This window comes from Propithecus coquereli, unplaced genomic scaffold, assembly GCF_000956105.1.
Source record: "Propithecus coquereli isolate 6110/MARCELLA unplaced genomic scaffold, Pcoq_1.0 Scaffold3, whole genome shotgun sequence".
Classification (NCBI taxonomy): Eukaryota; Metazoa; Chordata; class Mammalia; order Primates; family Indriidae; genus Propithecus; species Propithecus coquereli.
In genome coordinates, this window is record NW_012148618.1 from 2,666,382 (window position 1) to 2,672,511 (window position 6,130).

General features: G+C 43.6%; 1 non-coding gene across 1 annotated transcript; it reads right to left on the reverse strand.

Moving 5' to 3' along the window:
* Positions 1-3,045: 3,045 nt before the first annotated feature.
* TRNAY-GUA lies at positions 3,046-3,139 on the reverse strand. The gene is made up of 2 exons: positions 3,103-3,139; positions 3,046-3,081 (listed from the first exon to the last, which is right to left on the reverse strand). It is a non-coding gene; the product is annotated as a tRNA-Tyr (tRNA).
* Between the last annotated feature and the right edge of the window lie 2,991 nt (positions 3,140-6,130).

The following is a 6,130-nucleotide window of genomic DNA, read 5'->3' on the forward strand; positions in this document are numbered from 1 at the left end:
AAAAAATTAAAAAAAAAAGAATATGCTCACCAAATATGACTGCTAGGAGGACTTCATCCATAAAGCGCCACCTTAAGCATGCATCCCCTTCTTAGTTCATGATCTCAGGGTGTGCTCACTCATAAGAGCTCCTGCTTTTTTAGATTGCTATTCAGGTAAGTTTTGTTCAGAAACCATTTCCTAAGTACCTATCCTGTTCCAGGTGCTACAATATACAGATTAAAATACATGTCTTCCTCTAAAATATGTTATTGTCTACAGGAGACTTAGAGATGAAAGTAGGCTGTTGCAGCATGCTGAAAACTGCAATGAAGAAACATTTCATGCAAATGTAGATTGGAAAGTCTTTGTGCAGTTTGTGGTGGAAGGCAGATTATTAAACAGAAGGGGTTTCCTGGTAAAGCCTATGCCCCTCAAAGTTGAGCCTATTGAGTTTTAGGACAGGAGTAGGAATAGATCAATGTCCAGGGAAGTGGTGTCATTGTAGAAAAGTCTGGGCAAATAAACAGAAGCCTTAAGAATGTTGATTGTGTATGTGTAACTAACAATATATGATATTACTCTACATACATACAAGTCCAGGAGTAGCAGGATATCAAGATTTAAAAAGTCATGCATAGAATTTTATCCTATGTCATCACATCCCTGGAATTTCAATTGCTGCTCACCCCAGAAACAAGGTGAAGATTTCCCACCATCTCTTGTGAGTCCTCATAGACAAGGCACCATGGCTATGACACTTTATACACACACAGACACACACACACACACACACTCACACACAGAATGTTGAGTGGGGAAAAAGGCATATAATATCCATGTCCTTCCATATTCACTCCCACTCCATTAATTTCCACTCCTATTGTCATTGCTCCTGCGTATACTTGCAGCTGTCTGACTTGGGTCAGCTGACAGACGAAGGCAGAAGCATTGCTGATGCCAAAAGAGAAAAATTTTATGTCAAATGAAGTCTTTGCCTCCTTTTCAGATTGGGCAGAAATGTGGAATCAGGAAATCTTCATCCAAAATATCTAAAATTGTCTTCCTCTTTCTCAAGCCTTATCATTTCATCTCTTCACTAACTCAGTGGCCTTTTTCAGCAAGTACTGCCTCTAGCTGAGGTCCTGATGCTTGGCTCAGTATCCATCCTCTGTGTGGAACATCCTCAGTGATAACTAAATGGTTATAAAGAAATGTATCAATAACCCGAAGGATGGACATATTTGAAACACGGACTTGGGGGGGGACCAAGGGCAACACATGTAACCTAAACATCTGTACCCCCATAATATGCTGAAATAAAAGAAAAAAAATAAAAAATAAAAAAAGAAATGTATCAATAAAATTTTCTACCTTTAAATAGTTGGATCAATTAGAAACTAAGGCTTTTACCACTCTCCACCATCTTTTCACCCAAGCTAATATCAGCAATCAAGAAGTATGTGGCCCATGACTGGTAAAGTGGCTGCTTGTATGTAAAAATCTATAAGCAAGAAACATAAGACTTAGCCTCAGATTGCAGCATTTTCCAATCAGTAGTGGGTAAAAGGACTGTGGATAAGTGGCAGAATCTTTGAGAGATGGAGGCTGAGATGTACAATCCTGTCAGGTCCACTCTTTGCCTTCTAGTCTCATAATGTACACCAACTGAAATGCCTTAGAACATTCTGAGGCAAAGTCCCCTTGTTTAAACATCAGTTTAAACTGCTCAAGTTAAAATTATTGAGCACTTTATACAGATAAATACTCTCTGAAAAGGAGAGGTGGGGCCAGAGAGGCTGGTAGCAACAAGGAATAATGTGACTCAGCCTGTTGAGGATCAGGAGGCACTCCTTTTTTACAAGGCAGAAGAACAGCGTCTGAGAAGCCATGCTTGGGATGAAAGCCTAAAACACAAGCAGTTTCTTACTAGGCACAGCTCCTTGTTTTTCCATGTGCTTTTCCCACTGTTGCAGCCTCACTTCTGTCAGATAACAAGGCATGAATCTGAGTCACACAAAGGGCAAGTGAGTTCCTGCTTCTATCTTGTAGCAGGAGCCACTGTCAATGGGAGGCCAACACTGTCACAGAAGACAGGTTGTGCTCTTCTTTTTACGCTTTAATATTTTACTGAAAATTTTGGGGACCCAGAAAGGGTACCTCTTAAGTAACCAGCTTAATCAATTCCATTTCCCCTACTCCTACCCCTACCCAATCTCTTTGACTCAACCAAATGCACCATGCTTCCTGGGCTTACAAAGTGATAACAAGATGATTATTCTGCTTTGATTCCTCTGCTCCTCTTTTGTCAAATACCCTTTCATTCTCTGTTACTTATCTCAGGATCATTTTTTACCACAATCTTTTCATAGCTCCGCATATCTTAATTTGGTTCTCGTCTTTTGCTCTGTGATATTTCTTGATTACTTACATCTTCCCATCTATCACTTTATACTGAAACTGCCGCTGGTCCAAGGGTTCCTAATGCGATCGGCAGGACCAATGGATGCCCTTAAAAATAATAAATTCAGAAAAATAATAATAATAATAAATTCAGAAGCTCTGACGGATGGTCATTGACATGGGTACGTTTCTTGCTGGGGATGTGATAAACCTGGGCTATAAACCTCAGGATATTCTGCAAAAGGCTTTCTGGGCCAAATCAGCAAAACCCACCACTATTATCTTCCCCGCCTAGAAGTCCAAGTTGCTATCTCACTCACTGGGAATAAAAGTGGGAAGGGGCGGGATGGGGGGCTTGAGAGAGGGAAACTGGTTAGGCCAGAAGGTACAAGCAATAGGGACTGTTTTGTGCTGTAAAAGTACCACGACTCCGCGGACTGCAGGAAGAATGATCAGGCGAGTTCCCGGGCCACAGCACAGGCATAAACGTAGGAAGGAAGGTGCACAGGCGTAGGCGTAGGAGCTAGGAAGGAAGGTGGTCCAGAAAGGCTTTGGCCTCTGAGTAGGTGGCTGCAGCTTGGCGGCTACCAGGCCCTGGAGCAAGCAGGGGTGGCGCTAGGCGGGCATGGGTGTGTGTGCGCGCCCGCAAAAGCGTCAGGCACTTCCTTCGAGCCGGAATCGAACCAGCGACCTAAGGATGTCGGCAGATGTCTGTCCAGTCTACAGTCCTCCGCTCTACCAGCTGAGCTATCGAAGGATGCACGCTGCCACAGCTGGGTCATTTGGCTGTTCTGCAAAGGAAGGGGACCAAGTCCGGGGAACGCCAGAGGTGCACTAAGCCTTGGGATGGCTGGAACCCCGCCTTGCATGAGGGCCCCGCACTTGCCAAGGCGCCCCTTTCGGGGGGGAGCAAATCCTCTGGGGGCGGTTGCCTGGCATCCCCGGGAGCGGCCATCGCGAAGCTTCCTGCCGATGGGAGAGAGGTGGATGGTGCCGGGGGTGAGGGTTTAGGGGTTGGATGGTACCGGTGGGACATGCTACCACCTGTTGCCCTCATCACATCGCAGAGTGTTTACTTCTAAACATCTGCATCACGAGTTTGGAGTGGGGGAGGGTGTCTAGCTCCTGCCCGGCGGACGAAGACCGAGGTTTCTGTGCGCTTTTCAGACGGAGGTGAGAGGCTGGAGACTCACACAGTGGAGACAAGAACAATTACGAGGGAAAGAAGGCAAAATCAGGACCGCGGAGAGGAAAGTGCGCCCTGGATGGTACCGGATTTGAAGGACAAGCTGCGGTCTGAAAGGTCCGAGAGCCATGTCTGCCCAGGAGCGGGAGGACAGGTCCGCGAGAGCCCAGCTCTCAACTCGCGGCCTGAGAGAAAAGAGCTCTTCTGAGGCCCCTGCCCCTCTACCGAGAGACCTGCGCTCCCTTCACGTCGTTGGCCACGCGAGGGCATGACCAAAGATTCAGCGATTGTGACGTAGGAGTTGGTGTCCCGTTTCCAAGACAGCAAGCAGGTCGCTGTACGCAGCATCTTCCCCGCGGTTCCGTTATTCCGTGCCCTGGGTCAGCGCCGAGACTCACCAGGTCAGGTGCAGGTCCTAGAAGCAGAGAACAGCTGATGGAAGTGAAAAGTATCACAGTCTGGTAATTAAAAGTCCTAACATGATACTCCCTGTGGAAATGAATATAGATGCATGTATTGGATCCACTATCTTTATCTTCTTGTTTACCGACTTCTTTGTTGACCTTTCCTTCTTATATAGCCATCTATCTTTCTAAGCTCATTTTCTCTCTTCCTGAAGACCTGAAGCACCTGTGGATCACCTGGAACAAGGTATAAGAATCTCCAAGAGGTTGGGGATCAAAACTTTTTGTTTGTAATTCCCTACTAGGCGATACTAAGTCTGTTGAACTCCATTGACTTTAAGCGGCCCAGAATTTCCAAGATAGGACATGCTGCCCCATGCCTGAAAGGGGCGGGGTGGGGGACGGGGGGCAACAGCTACCTCCCCAGGTAGTTCCACAAACTTGGATTTCTCCAATTGGTCATCTAACATAAAAGGGCTCATTTGGCATTTACTAATCGCTAAGGAGAAACAAGTTCTACAGTCAATTTGTGTGCCCTCTGGTATCTCTGGCACTGAGGAAGACTATGGAGAATTATTCTGCAGCCATCCTTAGGTCACCATTCTTAATGAATAAGAATTAGTGGATTACACATGTCAAGAGGGAGTTAGTAAACATAAATAAATATTTGAAAATGTTATCAAGAATTTAACAAAGAGAGACAATAGATTTATAAGAATTAGGAAATAATGTCCTAGAGAAGAAAACAGAGTGAAGAGAGGCTGCTTGAAGAAATAGAGATTATGGGGGATGAATTCAGAAAACTGATGAAAGAGTTGAATTCCAGATACAGGAAGCATATAATGTGCAGCAAGCACAATGTGAACATGCAGAATTAAAAATAATTCACACATAGATGCATTATAGTGAAACTCCAGCATATCATGGGCAAAGAAGAGATCTTATAAGCAGCCAGAGGAAAAAAAATAACAAGAAGATATCTGACTTCCCAGTAGCAATAATGAAAGATTGAAGACAGTAATGAGAAAAAATATGATAACTCTTAGAATCATGTATGCAGAAAAACTATCAAGAACAAGGGTAAAATAAAGACATTTTTCTGGTCTTCAGGTCTTCAGGAAGAGAGAAAATGAGCTTATAAAGATAGATGGCTATATAAGAAGGAAAGATCAACAAAGAAGTTGGTAAACATGAAGATAAACATAGTGGATCCAATACATGCATCTATATTCATTTCCTCCTGAAATTCTACTAAAACTACAGCATGGGAAAGAAAACAATAGCAACAAAATTTTGGAAGCTGAAGAGCAGATAATTTAGCAATGAATGACATGGCAAGATTGACTGAGAAAGAGTAATTCTATTCAGGTTATCAAGGAAAATCAAGAATGAGCTTGATTTATTCCATGAAATTCCTCTACATTTTGGGAAGTGGGATAAATGTAAGGATGAATTAGGAAGGATTAATTGAAAATTGTTCATGTTAGGCTCTGGACCAGGGATGGGAACCTGTGGTCTTAAGGCCACGTGTGGTTTTCTAGATTTTTAAGTGCAACTTTCTAGGCCTTCTTTACTACGAAGGATATCCTTCTCTTACTCCAGCAGATGACTAAATGATTTGACTCTGGAATAGGTTGAAGAGAGGGTTGCTGGATTGTTGAAGATAGGGGCACTGTACTGAAAACCAGAGAATTAAATAAATGTATGTATACTGGATGCTGAGATGCTTATCTAAGCTCTTTTCCCACTTAGCTTCCACAAATTTGGTGGCTAGACAGGAGATGAAAAATTTCCTTGGGGAATCTGAAAACTCTAAGATGAAAGATGAAAGATCGAAAGATATTGACATCTGTGTTTCACTGATCATTGGGGAAATGCAAATTAAAACCACAATGAGATATCACCTCATACCTGTTAGAATGGCTATTATCAAAAAAGACAAAAGATAACATGTCTTGGTGAGGGTGTAGAGAAAAGGGAGACCTTGTATACTGTTGGTAGGAATGTAAATTAGTGCAACCATCCCAAAAAATCGTATGAAGTTTTCTCAAAAAATTAAAAACAGGGCCGGGCGCGGTGGCTCACGCCTGTAATCCTAGCTCTCTGGGAGGCCAAGGCGGGCGGATTGTTTGAGCTCAGGAGTTCGAAACCAGCCTGA